Source organism: Ambystoma mexicanum, chromosome 1q (assembly GCF_040938575.1).
Source record: "Ambystoma mexicanum isolate Mex_15411 chromosome 1q, UKY_AmexF1_1, whole genome shotgun sequence".
In the NCBI taxonomy this organism is placed as follows: Eukaryota; Metazoa; Chordata; class Amphibia; order Caudata; family Ambystomatidae; genus Ambystoma; species Ambystoma mexicanum.
In genome coordinates, this window is record NC_090922.1 from 679,957,047 (window position 1) to 679,980,204 (window position 23,158).

The window sequence follows — 23,158 nt, forward strand, 5'->3', positions numbered from 1 at the left end:
TTCATCAGTCACATTACTCAGCAAACAGAGTCAAATGACTAAGTGCATTTGGGGTTCCCCCGCAAAGAATACTTTTCTTAACTTGGGTAATTTAAAAACATGCATTCTAAAATGGTAGTTATTAAAAATATTGCCATCATATACAATGTGCATCTACCTATTCCATGAGAAACAATGTGCCAGTTGAATATGACTTCCGGAAAAATGTGCACTCAGGAATTAATAGCACATAGTGATATTGTACAATGAGAAAATGAGCCCTAACAATTGCAATGTTATAATGACACTTCAAATTCTAAGACGGAAAACCATTTTCAGAATTCTTTACTTTTGGATAAAGCACGCTGATTACTTGCCTGATTACAACATCCCACACCGATCTGCCAATGAATGATGTGCCAGATTATTGAGCCATTGAATTCAACCTGGAATTTACTATAACAGGGGATATTGGGAACTTAAATAATGTTCTACACACATTGGCTTGCCAATTAATGATTTCCCAGAATATTGTGCAAGTCAATAATGATTACGTCAGAGTTAGTAGAGAGAATTTCAAAAGCAGATCATGTTTTGCCGTACCATGCCCAATAATATGCATTGAGTAGTACTATATACTGAACTGTGATAAATACTGTGCCATTTAATATTAATATTCCCGTAATATGTATTGTGCAACCATCCTCACCCTAGGTCAGGTTTTATATCTACCAATCAGATCCCCTCTACTCCACCTGCTCTCTTTACATCTATCATTCTGCGTCACAGACATTCCTGTTGGTCAGATCAAGTTATTTTCAAATTGCCAACATGCATTGCTACCTGAATTAGGGTACATTTGGATATGATGTGCCGTCTACTTTTTCTGACATGTTTGCTTAAAGTGGGTACGTAGATTTCTGTGTTAGCTTCTTTGAGATGAGGTTAGAATGTGCTTTAAATTCTGTCTGAAATGGTGTGTCCATTTAGCCAAGGCCGAGTAATTTAGTCAAATCTGCAACACGTTACATCCACTGTACCAGCCAGATCGTCCTTTCTTGCATTATTTATATAGACAAGTCCATTTCTGAAAAAATAATTGACCAGTTGCAGTTATCAGTGGGCTTTTGTTCTTGTACAACTTGGACCGGATGTATGGGCTGATATATATTTAAACAGCTCAGCACTGTTGAATTGCCCAAAACCTCACAATGTTTTTTTTTGTAATACACTTTATTGGTTTTCTAGATTAAAATTCAAACATTACATTTACATTATTGGCCTCTGTTGGAGCTAGTTAATAAATACTTCTAAAAGAAACATAAACATAGGGTACAAGGAACACAATCATCATTATCATTATACGTTCCCAACATTAGCTGCGCAGCATCACATTGTATCCTACATTGCATAGCTATGTCAGGTTATTGAGCATCTTCCCATTTTTGCCAGATTTTTTTGTGCTTTCCCTGGGCATCCCCTTGCAGTGTACACCCTCTGCGCCATTGCAATGCACATGTTCACGTCTGTGATCCACTGCTCATACTACGGGGTTGCACCGGATCCCACAACTTAGCTATGTTGCTCCTGATCAGTGCTGTGGCAGTTGATAAGAACAATTTTCCATAGCGTGACATTTCTCCCTCCTCTTCCACCCTTAGCAACAATAGCTTTGGTTCACTGGGAACGACTCTACCCAGGACTCGCGAAAGTTCGTCACAGCAGTTCTGCCAGTACTGTTGAATATGCGTGCACTCCCACAATATATGGAAGAAGGTGCCCTCTTTGTGTTTACAACACAGACAGTGTGGGTCAGTAGTTTTCCCCCAACGATAGAGTGCCACTTTTGGGTAATATATTCTGTGTAGTATGTTTAACTGAATAAGTCGCAACCTGGATGATATGGCTGTTTCACAAGGATGCATCAGTATTGTGACCAAGTCCTCCGGTTGAATAACGCCCACGTCTCTTTCCCATTTAGATTTTAGGCTTGTTAATTCAGTTGTGACAAATGAGGTTATGGTGTTGTACATAACAGAGGTGAGCTTTTTATCTACCTGCTCTAGGACTATGTTTCTTTCCATTGGAGTACATTCGGGCTTGTTAGCCAGCGTCGGAAGCTGGGTCTGTAGTGCATGTTGTAGTTGTGTATATCGATATCGTTTGGTGGATGGAAGGTGGAAACGAGACACCAGAGTTTTTCGAAAGGCACTACTTTGCCTTCCGCAATTACATCACCAACTATCGTTATCCTCTGCATCACCCAGCTGGGCCATTTAGGGAGTTTAATCACTTCAGGGAGGTTTCAATTTCCCCATAATGGTTGTTTTGGGGTTATTCTTTTATCCCATCCCATGTATTTGTGTGTCTCTATCCAGATTAGTGCCATGTGTGTTAGCATGTTCCGGGAGGGCGTGTGGCGTACTTCAAGATATAGACCCTCCAGCTGGGGTTTCCCTAGTCTCCCAATGCCTTCTGTCCTAATGTGTGGCAGTGATGAGTCACTGTGTAACATATCATTCACCACTGCCATCTGAATGGCCCAATAATAGGTTTGCAGGCGAGGAAGTCCTATTCCACCCTCAAATATGGATCTCTGGAGTGTACTGAGTGCTATGCGTGTATGTCCCCCACACCACAATAATTTTCTAAGTATGCATTCAATTTTGTGGAACTCATGCTGTGGAATATGCAATGAGGCGTTCTGTAGTATGTATTAGAAACAGGGAAGGCCATCATTTTAATGCTCTGTCTAGCAGAGTTAGAGGCAGTGAGACCCAGTGCCGGACGTCTTCTGAGAATCTCTCCACAATCGGGTGAAGGTTCTTAATCACATAATAATTCAAGAAGTTCGTGATTTGTATGCCTAGATATCTAAATTGACCTGTTTCAACGCGATAGGGACAACTTTCCGGCACAGCATCACCTCTACCCCCGATCGGGAACAATATGGATTTGGACCACTTTACTCGCAGGCCACTGAAGGAGCCATACCTCTGCAGTAAGCGTGTTATTATATAGCAGGCATCGACTGGATCTTTTAGATAAATTAGCAAGTCATCTGCATATAGGGAGACTTCGTCCTCCCATTTGTCTGGCCACCGAAATCTGTTCCATGTCTGTGTGTCTCTTAATGGTCCGGCAAGAGGCTCTATTGCCAGTGCGAAGAGCATTGCCAATAGGGGACAACCCTGTCTTGTTCCCTTGCCTAGTTTGAAGGGACTTGATGGCCACCCATTTACTCTTGTCTCAGCCTCAGGGGAACTATAAAAGAGCTGCACCCAACCCATGAACTGTGGACCAAAATCTGTGCAGCAAATTATTTCCCACAGTGCCTCCCAGTATACTGAATCCTAGGCTTTTTCAAAGTATATTGCCAGTAGGGCTAGGGGGCTTGGGAGGGTGGCTGCCTTTTCCACTGCCAAATCCAATCTGTGTATGTTCATGCGTGTGGATCTTAGTGGCATCAAGCCGCATTGGTCCGGATGAATTAGCAATGTTGTAACCTGTTGTAGTCGATTAGCTAATATTTTTGACATTCATTTGGTTTCACTATTTATAAGAGAGATTGGTCTGTACGAACTACATTTATCAGGGGCTTTATCTGCTTTGGGTATTACAATTATGGTGGCTTTCCTACGGTCTGCGGGTAGGCTGCCCTGTTTTCTCGAGTGCAGATACAATCGCAACAGGTGTGGGGCAACCTCATTCGCTCCTATCTTTTTCCACATCTGTATCGGGAAACCATTCGGCCCGGGCGTTTTCCCGGATTGGAGTTCTGACATAGCCAATATTAGTTCCTCCTCCATGATGTCCTTTTCTAGCAGGGTTTGCTGGTCTACATTTAGGTTGGGGAGGGTGATTTCATCCAGTATTGAGGTGTCAATGGGGGAGACTGGTGCTTTGTATAGCTCAGCTTAGTAGGTGGCAAAGCCTTCTGCTATGTCCCGGTCCATCAGTAATGGGTCTGTGTCTTCCGGCCTGATTACTCTAACCTGACTGTGTCCCTTATCTCTGCACTCGAGCCACGCCAGCATTTTGCCCGCTTTGTCACCAGTTTCGTATATCCTGGCTCGCATCGCTCTGTGTGCCTGTTTGCCACAATCTAGGGCTATATTTCGGCACCTGCGAATGGGCAATTAGCAACTCATTCATCTCATAATGGGCCGGTAATGGCCCATTCGTGGGTGCCGGGGCCGGTGCGAGTTTGGCGGTAGCCGTGCCCTTAATAAGGGCACGGCAACCGCCAAACTTAGAATGAGACCCCGTGTTTAGCTCAAAGTACGTTTTCGTGTATCGCTGTGCATTAGTTGCTCAGTTTGAATAGGTTGCATGCTGTGCCTGCCTGGTGCATTCCGGTCAGGAGTACTGCATCCGGTGCGTATCTGTTTAGATGCTGTGTGACTAAGCGCTGTTTGAGCCCACTGCCCAGCCCGTTGACATTCCATGTCAAGAACCAAAAGGTTTTGAGTTCGGTGCTAAGTGAGGCCATCATAGCTTGGGTGTAGGCTAGTGAGTGCCATGTTGTGTGTAGTCTGTAAGTGGTGACATGGCAGTTCTGCGATGTGTTGCACTTTTAAAAGGATATGTATGACTTGGTTTCCGGACCCCTTCTAAAACAAAACTAGCTGTCAAAAAAACAAAGTACTACGTGATATTAATTACCCCAACAACCTCAAGAGACCCTAGACCTCAGGGTCTGGAGTGCAGCTCACTCTGGGGGGGTGACATCTCAGTCGGGCGCTCAAACGATAAGTATCCTTGGTTAGCGTGGTCACTTTCTGTATGCATGTCAAATTGAAGACCTTTTCTTTACCCCAGAGACAGCAGAGTGTGTCGCCCAGTCGTCTCTGACTTTCACTCCAATTCATCTTCTGGATGATCCAGTGCCAGTGGCTGCGGTGGGGTGGTCTTTGTTCTGGCAGGGCTTAGGGATTCCTGCTCCTGTTGTTCTACAGCGTTCTCCAGTCTCCCTCAATGTGTTGCTCTGCCCACCTCCATGCTTCCCTGGGGTCACTGAAATGGACTGTTGTACCTTTGTGGTATATCTTGAGTTGGGCCGGGAACAGCAGGCCGTATTTGACTTTTAGCATTTGCAATTGCTTCTTGAGCTGATCAAATGATTGCCTGGATTTCTGCACTTCCCTGGTATGCCATCCATTTTTTTGTTCCATGGATGCACACGAGTCTGCGATGGTGGCCATAACGTCTTTCGAGGATAATGTGCTTTCTGCTTCAGCCAATAGCGCCTGGCGAGTCGTGACCATCCTGAATTTTCACAGTTGACATTGTGCATCGGTCGAACTTATTCTGCATGGGCTGTTTCCTGGCTTTATCTTTGCCCATGTTAGGTGCTAAACCCAACATCTGAGGATGGGCTATTTGGGTTGCAAGGCTGAGTCCTTCCCCCCAGCTGTATTGACAAGATGTTTATGAGAGCTCAATACCATTCACAGAGTTTGTTTACCACCATTTGACGGTGTGGCACACTGTATGTCGAGATCCTGCCACACTGTGCGGCTGAGCAGCGCTATATGGGTATGGGAAGGGTGGTCTCCAGTGGTATGTCCATTCTACCTGGCGGTCGATTTTCACCTGGGGAGCCTCAGACCAGCGCAGTATTCACTCCGCTTCGTTGTGTTCTCTGGTTTGGTTTCCCTTACACCCCTGGGTCACTGGCAGCCCACCCCACCGACAGCGACTGGGATCAGGATGGCAACCTGTCGTACCTCACCAGAGTCGACTCTTTTCCCGCACTGGTCGGTCTGGCGCGCTGTCTCTCGTATCCGGGAGCAATGTCCTGGCGGCAGTGGGCACTTTGTCACCTCACACGGAGGGAGCCCCGTTACAGCCGATGCGTATGTGACCCCACTGCCCTACAGCCCCCAGACAGCTCTGGCTGCTTCAGTTGAGCGGGCTGGGTGCGTGGTACATTGGTGCAATCCGCGCAAGGTCTGCTGTATGTGTGCAGCCTTTCGATGTTCGTTTTGGCCATCCTCGACCGGTTCTTCTGCTCCCTCTCTTGTAAGCCAAAATAAGAGGTGAGGTGTCTCCGGGAGAGCGATCTCCGCTGTCGCAGTGTGGCGGCCTGTGTTGCAGGCACGTATGCTGTGACAAGAGCGTGCGTCACTCTGTTCTCACTGGGGTGGCCAACTGGTCCATGATGCGCCGGATCCGCTCTGCCACGCCGCCAGGGTGGTGGGTCCCCACACACACGGGCTTCTCACCGTGATGTTTGTCAGCGACACAGTCGCTCCTCCAGGTGCCACCAGCTGTAGTAGGTGCGGGTTCTCTACCAGGATGATAATCGTGCAACCATCTCAGCACTTCACGTTTGTGTTGGCCAGCATCCCAGCACCACGCTGCCTCACCAGTGTGCTCGGGGTCAGAGCCCTCCCACACCGCTCCGGGTCTCTCGAAGCGTCCTTGGGCGGGTCCACACCAGTGCCAGATTCGTCACACCGAAGACACCCAATGCCTCTGAAGCTCCCCTGTGTGCCTCGGCTCCACAGCCGGCGCGTCCCGATCTTGTTCAGCGTAACTTACTTACGCTCGTGGTCGCGGTCGCAAGCCTCCCTTTACAGCCATTTTGAATCCCTTCTGCAGTAACGCAGTCAACTTTCAAATGACCAGGAATCGGTTCAGACAGCACCTCCTGCGACCAATTTCCACTCGATTGTGCCCCAGATGCTCTGCTTACAGTAGTGTTATTTCGATAAAAGTTTGGAGCGGATATCAGGCTGTTATGTCAGGATGTGTGCGGCGGCCACAGGAGCAGCGGGGCTCATGTCCACATCACTTCACAGTTGGCCACGCCCCCTCCACATCCTCACAATGTTGATCATTCTGATGCCTGAACACCTAGCCACCCACATGTTTCTTAACGTGTGCTCTTCTGCACCCTTCAAGGTGAACGCTGAACACGTAATCATCCCCCTCCAATACTGGTAATCACTGCAGCTAAACCTATGTTATCTTAGGCTGGCAGAATGCAGGAATTCTGAAACGTTTGATCAAAAATATGGCTTTATGCTAATTACCAATTCATGTGAATCCACAGAGTTTTAAATTACTTTCAATCGTAGCCATGCAGCAATTTAAAGCCCACTTACTGTACAAGTTTATTTGACATGGAGCAACAAACCCTATGATAGATGGTTAATCACGAGAGCATGTTTCAGCACTTACTCACTGAAAGCTATAATCCAAAGTGGCATGATCAACCAGAAGATACAAGTTGCCCGTTATGTAACTAACCTAACCAACCTAATGAAGACCTGTTGCATTTTTTACTATTTTGACCTGCTTATTTATTTATTATACAAAGGTGTATTCTGGTAATTTTAAAACAGATGAATTTTAACCAATGTCGACCGGCCCTCATTTATCTGCTTATGGCAAATTCAAAATGTGTAACCTGGGCCTTTTTGACTTTTTTGAGAGGCCTTCAAGATAAGGAAGGATTTGTATTGATCTGTTATGGTTTCTAATAATTTGATATAACGCTGCAAGGTTGAGGTTTTTATATTATGTATTATGTATTGACCTATGAAGTGATCTGTTTATATTATGTGTAGTTTTATGGAAATTCTTTCTGAAATAAACATATTTGACTGACTGACTGGCTGATTACCAGCTCCCCCTATGAAGCAGTAAAATAGGTATAAACCAAATTACAGTATATAGTGTTTAATTGTAAGTATTTACAGTAAATTACACCTTGACACTTCATGGGGCCCTCTTTTTCCTACTTCTCCCTTTTATAGACTGTACAATGGCTTTCTTTTTTGTCTCATGACTGTTGCTTTCGCTGCCCCATGGTCTTCCACAACTCCTGAGTGCATGGGTCGGTGTTGGACTAAACTGCGTCCCCCTTCTCTTGTGGAAAGCATGGGCTTCATATGATACAATGTGTGTGGGTCCACAGCTTGGAAAGTTGTTTTTCCTGTTGTTCATATTAAGCTTTGGCTGCAGTACCCAATGGATTTGGACTCCCATTAAACCATGGTCACTCTCTTGCTTGGCCCTGCATTTGTGTTATCCACTTGTTTGTTGGACTGATTTGCATGCTCATTTGAAATCTATCATGGAGAGTTTTTGATTTGTTGTATTGGAACTCATTGATTTACCATGGGATTATGAGTGGTGGTAATGCAGTATTAATCCACTTTTTGTAATTCCATAGGACTCCATGGGGACTTTGGAGTAATTCTGCCATGACAATTCCACTAATTATTTGCCTGTAACTAGAGGATTTACCTGCAGCATACTGCTGGGGATAAATACTCCACTTTACGGTCAACCTCGGAATTTGGCAGTGCTGTAAAAATAGAGGTAAGGCCTTAGCACAACCTATAATCTAAAACGATTGCATTATTGTAGAGATAGGGAGAAATGGCATATGCGGAGCGACACAAAGGTTGAAGGTGTTGTTTGGTTACTTGCCCACCCATTGACTGCCCATGGCCATGCTTATCCCTATGGCCATTCCCACCCAGGTCATGTCTCTCCCCACCAAAGACACCTCCACATGGGAACTATTTAAGCTCACTTTAATCAAGCCTTCCCATCAACCTGTGCACTCAAAAATCCTACCAGTGTTTTTATCAGTAGTCTTCTGTGAGTCAATGTCCAAATTGGAGCTGTAAACGTGCTAAGGGTGTAATAAAAATGTGTTAACCAGAGCTGCCACCAGTCATTCAATGTATCCATCCTATGTGTGTCCTGCACTAAAGTCCTGTTAAACATAAGGATTGTCAAAGCCAACAGTTTTGGCCTGTGTATAAGTATTAGGCACTGCTATTAGATGTCCAGGTACTCACACCATTTTGCACCTGCTATCATCACTGTCCAGTTAATGCCACTATCGCAGTGCCTGGCAAGTGCCTTTTCCCGTGACTACATACAATTCCATATTGTTGGCATTGCCAAAGCTTGTTATACCTTCATTTTTACTTTGGGTTATTTTTTCAGCATTCATTTTATTGTGTGCCTTTAAATGCAGTTGTTTTGAAGCTGACCCACATTTAAAGTATACTTATTTTAGCGATTGGAGTTTAAATTCTGTGAGAAGGTGAAATGCCAAGGAACCTGTCTAACAACAAATGTGAACATCTTCATAATAATCAATTTCATTTGTATTTTATGTAACATTGACAAGTGGTCAATCTTACATCTATCTTTGTATGCCAATCTTAATTAAGCAATATGACCCGAGCGGCGGGGGCATTACCGACTCAGGTAATGCCCTCGGGTCCATAGTTATAGGCCAGAGCGAAGCCTCCGCCGCGAGGGTCATATTGCTATTAGTACCCCGGCCCGCATTATGTGCACGACCGGGGAACTAAAAGCATTTTTTTCTGTCTCGAAATGCAGCAGCGTTTTGGGACAGGAAAAAAAAAAGAAACAACCAAGAAAATGGCCGCCATGGAAAGGGAAAACGGAGTCCGTTTTCCCTTTCCATGGCGGCCATCAGGAGCGGACGCGCTGGAAACACAAGTGTTCCCAACGCGTCCGCTCCCATAAAAGGATCAAAAAGAAGGTAAGTGGGGTTGGGAGGGTGCGAGTGGGACGGGAATAAAAAAAAAAGTAAAAAACAAAACAAACATACCTGCGTCCCCGCTGAGGGACGAGGGAAGCCTCCAGCCGTGTGGAGGCACGGAGAGGGGATGGCCCCGCTCTGAGTCTCCACACTGCTGGAGGCTTCCCTCGTCCCTTGGCGGGGAAGCAGGAACAAGAAGGTAAGTGGGGGTGCGGGGAGGAGGGAGGAAAGGGAATTTAAAAAAAAAAAAGCCTTACCCGAGTCCCTGGCGGGGGGCGAAGGCAGCCTCTCAGCCGCGGGGAGGCTCGGAGTGGGGAGGGCCTCGCTTCCAGCCTCCTGATTGGCTGAGGGGCTGCCACGCCCCCCGCCAAGGACAAGGCGGCTGGAATCCCGGCCGAGAATCGAAGGATTCTCAGCCGGGTAAGGACCGGCGAGAGCCAATCAGAATCCGTGTTGCATTCTGCTTGACTCTCGCCGGGTACTAATTTGTTTTTGATACTTGTCCCCGCCCCAAGGGGCAATTACTTATCTTTGACACCGCTACCAATGAAACCATGCATATTTAAGCATAAAATAGGATCATTCAGAAATTGGGAATTCCTCAAGAAGAGGAAAGTGCCCCTCCCCATAATTGTATTGCTATTATGTATTTATTTGTTTATGGTTAAAAATAACCTTTACAAAATTACACAATTAGATTTGACAATACATCATTATTAAAACGTATTAAAAGTAAGAGTTAAAATCAATCGACCAAGAAACAGCAGGTATTGATAATATTAACTTTCACGTCTATCATACTTAAAAACAACACCCAAAAAGAAAATGAGTATACAAATACATACATAAAAATGAACTAATAATATAAATAGTCGTAATACAGATAACAGCATTTAACATCATAATATTTAAAACAATATGCTTCAGTTATCTTTCTCTAATTTAGTTTAATTACTATCACCTAGAATAGGCAGCAACCTCTGTCTTATGTCACAATGCCATGCACATATAATATGCATACATCTGTCAAAAAACGGACCACAGCAATCTGTAGCAAAACCCGATGTTCATGTAGCATATGCCACCATAGATAATCTAGATTTACTCTTTCACAATTGACTACAAATTTACTAAAGCATTTTATGTGCTCCAATCTCAATGCATCGAAGTCTATCAATAGATGCTGCAGCGATTCAATATACTCATTTTTGCTGCAAAACCCACATACAGATGTTGTCAGGATTGATTTACCGGTAAACCGTCCTTTCATCGTGGGATGAAACAACAATGGGTTTTTCTCCGTTGCAATTTCAACACGAAAACTCATTTTTTGTATGTAGGGGGGTTAAAAAATATATAGATGGGGTGTGGGTGTTTTGCAGATAGTTAAATAATGGAAGGGGATGTGGTTGGTGGGAAGCCCCCCCCCCAAAAAAAGAAAACATGGAACCGATTTACCACCTCTTACATCAATAATTTCTCCTGTCATTAAAACATTGAACTGGAAGCGCCTAAAATCCGGGTGCCTCTGGTTATCCGGAAATAACTTTAAGTATGGTTCCAAAGTCCCCCCTTTTCGGAGTGTGCAACTAACTGGTAATAAAGCTTGGTGTCAAGAACCCTCTCCACCGACTTATTCCAGTAAGAGTATTCAAGAAGTGCTTTGACTTTACCCAGATTAAATATTAATAATTTGGTTGTAGCCCCCAATTTCAACAAAAGTTCCATACATTCCGTCTGTAGCCTCTGCAAGTAGCCCGAGCACGGAAACCCTTACCGCAGGCCTCTACACAAGATTGCGTACAATGTATGATTAGGACTTGTCACCAATAAATAAAGTAATACTCTGCCATTCCACCACGCTAGTCAATGAATACATTCCCAGCTCAGAGTGGATAGCCGCCAGCCAGATTGATTTGGGAAGACATCTAAATACTGACCTCCAAATCCAAGCTTCGTATTTACTTAATTCTTCCCTTGAACAGGTTGGTAAAAGTTCTAATCCATAGCATAATTGGGGAATAACCTTGCACTTATAAAAGCAGAGTGTGGGGGGAAAAGAAAATGTACCATATTTCTGGTCAATTTTTTTAAAACTGAGCAGTTTGGGGAGCAGCTTTCATATCCAGGTACTCTCTATATTGAAATGGTTTGGCGTCTCTGAAAACGGGGTAACCCTGGTATCACATGAAAAGCCTAACATTCAACTTCTCGTGATATAAAAACCAAGAGTATCAGATGGCACTGGTCCACCCACTAATCCTAGTAATAGCGGCCTTCTTTGCATTATTTACAAGGGAATTGGACAGTGTATATTCTCTGAATGCGGTCAGCAGATGCTGAATACCTCTCAGAGTGTGATAGTAAGTATAGTGTGAAATCATCGGCATACTCCGTCCAACTCACCGTGACTCTCTCTACTAATGGCGAGGCAAAGGCAGCATTTTCCAATATAATTCCTGCATACAAAGAGAGGTCATACAAAGAGCCAAAATGGCCAGCCCAGAGGTTTGCAGAGGTTTGAGCCCCCCGTTGGGAAATGTCCATAGAGTTGATAAGAGCCCAAAATTGTCTGGCAGAGGCAACCCTCAACGCATTAAACATATTTTCACTATCTGCCTGATAAAAGGAGGCCCTATACTGCCTTAAACTATTTTTCCATTTATTCTTTTCCCTCTTAACCAGATCCATTATTTTTACCCAAGAAGAAGAGGGCCCCAGAATACGCCTGATATTTCTATGACTGCACTGTTTCATATTGCATACCTTCTCATCATAAGTGTGCATAAGGTTCCTATTGCTAATATTGGTCCGTGGGGGTTTAACAACTCTTTTTGTTAAAGATTCTACATAGTGGCTGAAGTGATCCTGTGTGTAGTAAATTTGCTTCTTTCCAAAGTCAAGAGTGGTAAAATCGGATAGAAATACTGAATTCAACTTTAAGACATTGGGCCTCATTCCGAGTCCGGCGGTAAGTAACAGTAATTACCGCCATGGCGTAAATACCATGTACGATGTGGTCGGAAGGCGCTATTTCCACCATATTCCGACTTCGCGTGCACGAGTATTCTGCATAGCGCAAAAGGTCCCGTCAAACCCCTTACTGCCATAAACCTAGATGTATTTAACACCATCGCCTTCGATGGAATCCGTAATTAGCGGAGACCGTAATTTACACTAACCGTAAATTACGGCCACCGTTAAATACCGGAAACGGAAATAACGTCATCGCACAGGAACGGGAAGCATCACGGCGGCCATATTTAAAATCACAATCCATTGCAATCCTCTCCATACAGGACTCCATACAGGACTCCATACAGGACTCAGATCGACCAAATATACAACAGAGAACATCATCATGCCTAAAGTTCTGAAAAAGGGCGCTGCGCGCATCCGAAAAGAAAAATTCACCCAGGATGAGTTACAGGTCCTGGTCGACACTCTGCATGAACATGCAGATATCGTATTCTGCAGCGACATGCGTAGGCCCACCATCCTCAGAAAGAAGGAGATATGGGAGTTGGTCGCACAGAGGGTGAGCGCCGTTGGGAACACACCCCGCAGCACAACGCATTGCTGCAAACGCTGGGATGACCTCCGTCTCAGGGTGCGGGCCATCATGTCAGCAAACCGTCAGCAGGCCCTGGAGACAGGAGGAGGCCCAGGCTCACCCATTAAAATGATGCCCTGGGAGGAAACATGTGCGGAGATGATGGGCACAGAAGCCATCGAAGGTGTGGGCGAAATGGATTGCGGTGATCCCTCATCCGCTGATGCAGGTGAGTGTCATGAGTCCAAACAGTACATGCATCCCTAATGTAATTCACCGCAAAGGGCAGGCCAAAGAGTCACATCATGTTTGCTTCGTAGCCCCCCCCTCCCCTGCAACCATGTCGTAACAAGTGGGACCCAGGATGATGTCAGGTGCAAGGCTGACACCCATATTGGCCATGCCACACAGAAAGCTGGTCAATGTCACTCACCACAGTACTCCGCCAACATGATTGACCCCGCCAACAGTATGCTTTTACCATAAAAGCCAAGTTCACTCACCGACCAAAATATCACCAAGAAGCTGCTCTCCCAATGTGTTACAATAGGCTTGAAGTCATGATGACCCCCAGATCATTGATCATGCTATCTCTCTCTTGCCCCCCACAGGTAGCGGTCATGAAAGTGAGGAGCAGGAAGGCTCCCGGCCAAGTACCTCCCGGGAGAGGGGCAGGGTACAGCGCATACCTGCTGGCAGACATAAGGCCCATACTACACCACCTGCTCCAGCAACCCCCATGGAGGGTACACAACCCCCACCCGCGCACCTGGACATGGCTGCAGTTCCGCCGGAAACATGCCCCACGCTGCACCCTGAGGAATCCAGCATGTCGGGGAGAATGCTGCCATGTGCCTCCTTAGTGTGCCAGACAGCCCCACATCCTATTCCGTGGTCAACGTGGAGGAGACCAACGTCTACAGCCCTGAGTCACCATCATACAGCCAGGTTGCATACACCGACTCCGGGTCGAGTGATGGCCCAGGTCTCACAGGCGAAGGGGTAACACCTGTCTCACATCAGCCCACTTCCCCTGCCGAAACACCTGAGAGGCCTGCAGGCCCAATACCGAGCCTGCCAACCACATCCCCCACATCGGCCACAGAAGCTGTGCACTCCCAGAACCTCACGGCCATGATTGAGGAGTTTCTCCGGGACAACCGGGAATCAGGGTTGGTGCATCACAATGACCTGCAGGCTCTGGGCGAGGTCATCACTACATCCACAAACCGGCTCTGTGAGGTGCTCGGCAGGATTGCTGATGCCCTGGAGGCAGCAACCCCCAGACCTCAGCCTCAGCAGGAGGAACCACCCTCCCAGTGCTCCTCCACGCAGACCAGCCCGGTCCGCAGGTCACAACGCACAATGCGAAAATGATTCCTCATGCTCGGGGCGTGCCCATTGACTATGAAGCCACACACATGTGGCCTATGTAGTATTGATGGGACCATTGTGGGGCTGTTGTGGGGGGAGGGTGAGGGGGGTGAGGGTGTGCGTGGGAGTTGGGGGGGAGGGGGGTGAGGGTGTGCGTGGGAGTTGGGGGGGAGGGGGGTGAGGGTGTGCGTGGGAGTTGGGGGGGAGAGGGGTGAGGGTGGAGGATTATTTGTACACGTTTTCACATGATTATACAATACACAGTTTGGTGTATCCTGGAAAACAGAGTGGACATTGATCATTGTGCATGTGTCTTTTAATGTCTCACAGTGCATGTAGTACATGTATCCCCACACCCAGTGCCCAATGTCCTGTCATCCTCACCCCCTCAGCTGACTTGTGACTCAGAAATATTGGTCAAGCAATGCTTGTCGCACGTGACGTCCCTCCTGTGCATCGGCCCCGTGATGCTGTCCTGCCATTCCTTCCTCCTCCTCCTCCTCCTCATCTGGTGGTAGCAGACCCACGTCAGGGGGCAGTGGCACGTTCCGATGGATGCACATGTTGTGCAGCATTGCACATGCCATGGTGATCTTGGCCACCTTCTCGTGGCTGTAGATGAGGGCCCCACCTGACCGGCTGAGGCAACGAAATTGTGCCTTCAAAAGGCCGAAGGTCTGTTCTATCACCACCCTTGTACGGGTATGAGATCTATTGTAGTCCTCCTGGTGCCTGTTTTGTGGGTTGCGGACCGGGGTCATGAGCCACGGCTTCAATGGGTAGCCAGCATCACCTGCATGAGAGTGGAATGAAGGTAAGTGTTCGTGCAATCATGGTGGAGAACTGGGCTAATCTGACATTGCAGCAGGTGTTCACTGGCCATGCACACATGTCCCAGGATACAGTCACCCCATTACATCGTACAATGGCGTTGACTGTCCCACCCTTATGCATCTCTCTACCCCACCCTTTACCACCCGGGTGGAGTATGCTGACAGCCTACTCACAGCCTCAATAGACTGCCATGGCCCATTCCGGTTACTCACCAAGCAGCCAGGTACGTCGTTCAGCATGTCGCTCCATGTAGCGTGGTAGTGTAGAGTTGCGCAGGACCAAGGAGTCATGAGTTGATCCGGGGTATCGGGCATTGCATTGTGTGATGGCTTTACTGGCATTACACACCATCTGGACGTTGATGGAGTGATATTGCTTGCGGTTGCGATACGGCACCTCCATGGCATGTGGAACCACCAATTCTACGTGGGTGCAGTCGATGGCACCTATGCAATTTGGCATGCCTGCAAGTGCATAGAAGGCAGCTTTGGTATCATATGTCTCCTGGGGAGTCCGGGGGAGGCATATGTAGTCCCTTCTGTGCTTGAGGAGGGCATCGAGCACTTGGTTGAGTATCCGGGAAAATATGGTCTGTGAAATGCCATGCATGTGCCCCACTGTATGCTGGTAGGTCCCTGTGGCAAGGAAGTGGAGCACAGACACCACCTTTAGTAGAGGGGGGATGGCAGTGCTGATTTCTATTAGGCTCACTATGTCGTTATGTATCAGGGCCACTATGGTGGTTATGGTGTCCCGGTCAAGCCGGTACAGGGTGTGTATCTGCTCTGGTGTGAGGTTGAAGGGGGTGGGTCTGATGCGTGGAATTGGGGGCTGACGGCGTGGTAATGGTGGCTGCACCGGTAGGGCATGCTGGGCCTGTCCCTGCCTCCTTCTCCTCCTGTGTATCCTCTGTGGTGGGGGCTGTGGTTGCTGTGGTTGCTGTTGTTGATGTTGTCGTAGTTGTTGCCTTGCAAGCAGGGCCACCAGCTCCATGAATGCTGCGAGAATTGGTATCATCTTGGTGTGGGAGGGGGTGTGGTGTGTGGGTGTGCTCCTTTTGTGCTGTGCCTGACTCTATGGACTCCACCTGTGCTGATTGGGTGCACCTGTTCCTCTTTCTGGCACTGTTCAGGGTTGTTAACACCTTCTCTGCGATGCCGGTAATTACACCATGGCGTTAAGGTACTTTGCGCCCTTGTGGAGGCCGTTTTTACCGTGTCCGCTTTACTTGGGATCAGCACTGGTTAACGCCTTAGCGTTATTTCCGACGTGGAGTCTCGGGCGCGCGACACTGGTCCGCTATTTACGCCGTCGTACTTTACGGCGGCGGTAATTACGGTGTGAAGGGTCGGAATAGTCCACGGCGGAAAAGGATGGCGGAATTACTTTACCGCCATCGTTTTTCCATTAGCGCCGGACTCGGAATGAGGCCCATTATCTTTGTGCCACATAATTCGCGTTTTAGCGTTATTAATACTCAAAGGGAGGAGGTATAAATCCCTTTGATCATTGTGCTGGTTCCAGTCAAATATCACTTGAAACATCTTATGATCACTACATGCAAATTGTATTAATGTAGCAGATATAACCAACTCAGTCAGTGGTTTAGCCACATATATGTAATCGATGGTGGATGAAGCGGTACCATTCGTCCAGGTAAAAAGGTCAGACGTATCGCTCAGCTGCTCATTTACACTGAGAAGACCCCAGTTCTTAAAAAGTTGATATTGTTTCCTTGTATACCGACGGGGTCCCTCCTCTGTAGTATTAAGCATCCCTGCCACACTGCTTTGGGCTCCTTCCCCTTTAATTTCTACATTTAGATCTCCTGCTACAATAATTTGCAGCCCTCAACACAATTCTTGTCATTCTTCGAATAGGGAGTTTATGGATTTAAGAGTTTCACTCAAGTTAAAGTCTGGAATCCAGTAGATGTTCACCACCAAAATAGAAAAAGGGTATGGGTCAGATGTTTGCTCCAGTAGTACCGCTAAACAGTACCTCGCAACATTGAAGTATTCTTTTACTTTCCACTTTATATCATTCCTTATGGCCAGTAATTGACCACCTGAGGGTCTCCCTCTTGGACCCTTCACAGCGAGCTCTGAGTAGACAGTATAACCGTCCAGAACCCACGACTCAGTAAGCCAGGTTTCTTGAATACACAGTATTGAGAAGTTTGCAAGTATAGAACATATTTCCACTGAGTATTTCAGGGACCAAGACCCTCTCGAATTTCACAATACCATTAAAAAATGTCCCTTCTGGTTAAATTTGGTTTCAGTCCTTGTAATTTTGATATGGAATCACGAAGGCTTAGGGCCAACCACCTCAAATTTGAATCCAATGTCTCCCCCGACCCCTGTGTTAAGGTCCTCCCTCCTTGAGTGATCCCTTCACAAGGCCTATCGAATTGACTCTCAATACATGGGTTCAAGAAACCTGGACTGGAGCTAAGGACATCATACCAATTTTTTTTTATGGATTCGCCTTCTCTCAGTTCAGCATCATACACTTTCCTTGAATGAAACACAATCCAGACGTGATCATAACACTCACGGTGAATGAAATCCATTAGTTTAATATCCCCTGATTAAATTAATGTTAAACTAGCAATTTCCTTAAATAATGCCAATATTCGCCATCGGTTTAAAGAATCAGGCCCTCCATGCCTGAACATATAATGTAAAATAATACTTGGGTCATCCAGAAAATGTGACTGTCTCCATTTTATGAAGCCCTGCTGCCACCCCTACTGAGCCTCTACCCTCTTCCCACATATCCCTACCTCCCCCATCAGGAGCACCCTTTCCATCCTCCAGTATATTACTTTCTTGCATTGTACCCTCTTCATTACCAAAAGACGGCTTACGGGGGCTTCCCAAATTCCCAACTGTGCTTCTGCCCTCTATCTGCGGATCACCTCCGCTCCTGTCAGGAGGGCCCACCACTTCTTGCCTACTTCCACTCGTAAGTCTAGTTTGCAATATAAGCAGGCTTCCAAGCATGAGTAGGAAATACTTGGTCGGCCCCACCCCACGTATCTAGCACTTAATCCAGTCATGCCGGCTTCTATTTGAGCCTCATCTTCCTCCACAGAGACACCCCCACCTCCACTTCCTGCGGGGCATCCACTTCTGCAATTATCATGTTTCTCCAGGATCTTCTTGACGGCCTATTGGCCCCTTACTCCAGCTGGAGTCTGGGTTTCTGTTCTTAATTTTTGTCTTTTTTGGCTGTGGCATGAGTTTGGTTGGGATCTCCTCAACGCCCAAGGAAATCACTTTCTCTTCCAACACTGCCAACACCAGCTCGGCCTCTTCACTCTCCCAGAAGGGTCAATAATATGACTGATGTCAGCTAAATCCTTAGCAGAGTATCCTGATTTCACCCGACAAGGGCATCTGCATATGCATGTCCCTCCTTCGTTCTGTATTTTAAGCAGAACAGACAAAATTGATCGCAGGCTTTTAGAGTGCTCAGCCACTTCATTCAGTATCAGAAGATTGAGCCCACCACCCTCACCCCTGCCCACCACCCCATTCTCAGCCGGCGCCTGGGCTGATGAAAACCAGTCCTCCTCCTCCCCAATCCTTTCCTCAGTATGTTAAGTGAGCACCATTAGAGAAATCTCCCCCTCCAGAAAGATATAGGGAGTGTCCAAAAAAGATGTGTCCACCCCCTTGACATGATTTCACCAATCACCCCCCCCCCATTTGCCAGCCCAGAGTCAATTGGAGACTGGCCAGAATCTAAGAGGAGTGGTGAATGTCCACCGTCCCCCACCTCCAACAACGTAAGGTTCGTACTGAGAGGGGGGCATGGGGGCAAAGGCATTGCCTGCGCTCGCCTCATGCTGTTGCGGACAGGGGTGAACACGAAAGGTGCAGAGAGAGTATCATTGTACATCCCAGGCCCCCGTATTTGCTCATCCTAGACCATAAATTGGGTTTCATTCCTACACCAAAGGCTCAAGATTGCAGATTAGTAACCCGAAAAACCCACGCCCAATGTATTAGTTAGCCACACTCAGGAAAATACTGCTGTTTGCACAGATTTATAAGCACAGAGGCACACGCCAAATAAAGTAGTTAATCAATCTAGGGGAAATACTATAATTTGTGTAAATTTATAATCACAGAAGCAGGCACCTAATATATTAGTTAGCCACAGTTGGCAAAATACTAACGTTTGTGCAGGTTTATATCCACAAGAGCACACATCTGATGTATTAGTCAACTACGCAAGAGAGAAGACTAGCGTTTGCCCAATCACCCAACCCCCACAAACAAGCATAGGGGTATTCTGCATGAGGTCACGTAGAGTAGTACTCCCACTCAGTAGCAGCCAAGCTTCACCCAGCTGACCTGATACACCTCGATTAGTTCCCTGTGGTCCAAATAGCAACAGGAGTTGACATTCAGTTTCCTGAGCTGATCAGAAAAAGAATATTGCAGCCACAGGGAATACTTCGAGCAATTCACGTTTCCCTTTGTCTGTCCAAACTGGGGAAACCAGTCAGAGTGTCAGCCTTGTGCTTCAATCAAAATGCACCATAGCCTCACAAAGTGTGTGGCCTTCCTTGCGGTGACCGTGGCTGTACAGCTGTACAGCTAACAGCCAACAGCCACTTACACATCCACTTCCGCAGTGCGCTGATGGTATACCAAGGTATGCTAAAGTCCACTTATGTTCACACCAACATTCTGTTTAAGTTCTGTTTACACTGTTGTTTCATTCAGAGGCACAGGAGCATGAGAGCAATGGACCTGGCCAGCCAACAGCCACTTACACAGCCACTTCTGCGGTGCACGTGCGCCGATGCGCACACACGTCAGATTATACAGTCACAGCAGTTAAAGGGGAAGGGCCATGCAAATTAATCCTGTAAAAGACGAAATATGATGGATTAAAGTTCACAAAGTCCACAAAGATGATGGTATACCAAGGTATACTAAAGTCCACAGATGTTCATACCAAAGTTCAGTTTACACTGTTGTTTCCTTCAGAGGCACAAGAGCACGAGAGAAACAGACCTGGCCAGCCAACAGCCACTTACACAGCCACTTCCGCAGTTGTATTGTGGAAAATTCCGTTTGCGTATTCAAGGGGGAGGTGGAAAGTTTTAACTTTCAAAATATACTTTAGCATGTACTGCTAGTGACTTATTTAACTGGCTACTTGTGGCAGTTTAAGACTGAATCTCCTTGAACTTCCTGCCCACATCCACATGTTAACAGTTTTAGCAAACCCACCAGAAAGTCAAACACATACCAGGTGCAACTCTTTGTAATTGACAGATGATAATCGTAACTTTTATGAACATTGATCCATTTTCCTTCATCATTGGATCAATGTGGTTCGGTCATTCATTTACTTTGGGTAACAATCCTACCCAGTTGGTTTGTTTCTTAAAGAGAGTCAAAGAAATGTCAGATTCAGTAGCCTATGAAAACAGGATTCTGTATGAGAATGTAGACACCTAAAAGAAGGCATTAACAAGAACTGTACAAGAAACATATTGTTAGTACACCATACAAGTAATGGAAAAAGGTACACAGTAAAATTAGAACCTGCCTACAATTATGTGTACGTATTGTTTTTAGTTGTTGGGTTGAGTTCAATACTCTCAACACCTGATCATCATTATGTTTATTTTGGACAGAATACATACAAATACAAAATTACTACCTGCAATATATCATCATTAAACATATACAACTATATGTCATAAAACATTAATTTACCAACAACACCATTACAAGTAATTACAATTCATAAATGCAGCCCAATAACAGGCCTATCTAATTCATAGTCAAGAAATCACAATATTATTATTATTTTTTTAATTATAATTTTTATTTTAGTTTAAAAAGAAAAACAAACTTTTTATTACATGAATCCTAAACTTGCCAGTCCTTGATGCCAATTTTTTGTGTTCTCTATCCGATACATCCATGTTCAGGCAGTACAGAATCCATGAAGTTAAGTACTGCGCAATTCAACCATGTGTTTGTTCCGGCGATTAGGTAGCTCCACCAATCTTCTAGGTTGTTATTTTCCGGCGCAAAATTTGCTAGGTGCAGCAACCATTGAGCTGTGATGGCTATGCATTCAGTTATCAGATGTTTAACTGATTCAACTGCTTTTTTACAGTGTCTGCATTGATTGTCTGATGTTTCCGGGTCACGCTTCAACATCAATATTGCTTTGGTCTTAAAAAGATTGAAGCGCAATCTCATGAATTGGTTTTGATGGTATCGCAAGGGGAATTTACACAGATACTTGGGAGTTTCGTCAAACCCGTGCGACGAAGTTCCAAAGTCTTGTGTGGATGTTAACTTTTTTCGCTTTTCATTGTTCTGTATCCAATTCCAACGTCTCCATTTTATTTTAGCCCTTTGCGGCATTTTTAGTAAGAGCTCATCCGTCAAATCTGCACTTCGCATTATCACAAGGAGTTTTTGTTCCCAATTACTTGGTAAGTCGGACGTGTGAGCATTGGATCTTTTCTGTAAGATTTCATAAGGGCCTGCTACTGGGACCATTCTCATTTTACGCCATGCTGAAATTGACTTCCACAAAACTGTACCATATAGTGAATCTATGCCCAGTTCATATCGAATCACTGATATTGATAGGTTCTGTGGCAAACGCTGGACTTTACGACAGAATTTTCCCTCAAGTTTACACCAGATGTCAGTTGGTATGTTCCATCCTGCTTCGCTGCCAAACGTTATAGCGGGTACTACTTTTTGCAAGTAGAAGGAGAGTAACGGATTTAATGTGAATTAGCCGTATGCAGCATGAAGTTTGAGTCCTTGCAAGGCAAACATAGTCATTCGATTAAGTAGATCTTGAGTCCAATACTATTCACGTATTGAGATGTTGAATTGGACTCCTAAGTAACAAATGGAATTTGTTACATCTAGTTTTTCATGATTTAGGTACGAGATAAAAGTTTTTTTACGTGGTTTTCCTCCGCTGTCGATTGACATGATCTCTGATTTCTTTGTGTTCATTTTTATCGCAATACCTTTGTAATGCATCCAGTGATCGTTGCAGCCAATTTGTGTTGTGTCCAGCAAGACAATATCATCAGCATATGTGACCCAAGAAACATGATTATAGTTTATCTTCGGGGGAAAAGTCCTCGGATGTGTTAGAGCAATGGGGAGATCTGATATAAAAAGTTTAAACAATAATGCTGCTAGTGGGCAGCCTTGCTTAACTCCCCTCTTTGTGTACATTTCATCAGAAAGGTCACCTTTTGAGTTCAATCTTACACGAAAGGAAGTGTTGGAATATAATGCAATGATAGGATGCAATAGCTCCAAGGGACACGCCCATGAAAGTAGTTTTCCCCAAAGTTTCTGCCGATTGATGTTGTCAAAATCCTGTTTCAGGTCTATGAAGGCAAGAAACACATGTTTATTATTCTTCTTGGATTCAAGTTTGATGGTATTTAGAATAATCAAATTTAACTTGACGCCGACTCCCTTGGTGAAACCTGTTTGGCGCTTGTCAATCACCTTTGCATGCTCGGCCCAATCCGCCAGTTTCTTTTGGAGGAAAGCAGCGAACACCTTTCCTATTGTGTCGAGGAGCGTGATTGGACGATAATTCATTGGATCGTTACGGTCGCCCCTTTTGAATATGGGCACGACATTTCCCGTTCTCCAAGACTCAGGTAGGGTCGTACACTCTGCGATCCTCTCAAACAATGTGGCAATGAACTTTGCCCATAATGAGCTATTTGTTTTCAGCATAACATTAGAAATGCTGTCTGGACCGGCCGCTCTGGAGTTGTTTAGTTTTTGAATCGCCCATTCTATGTCGTCTGGAGTTTCCACAATATGCCATTTGCAGTATCCTTC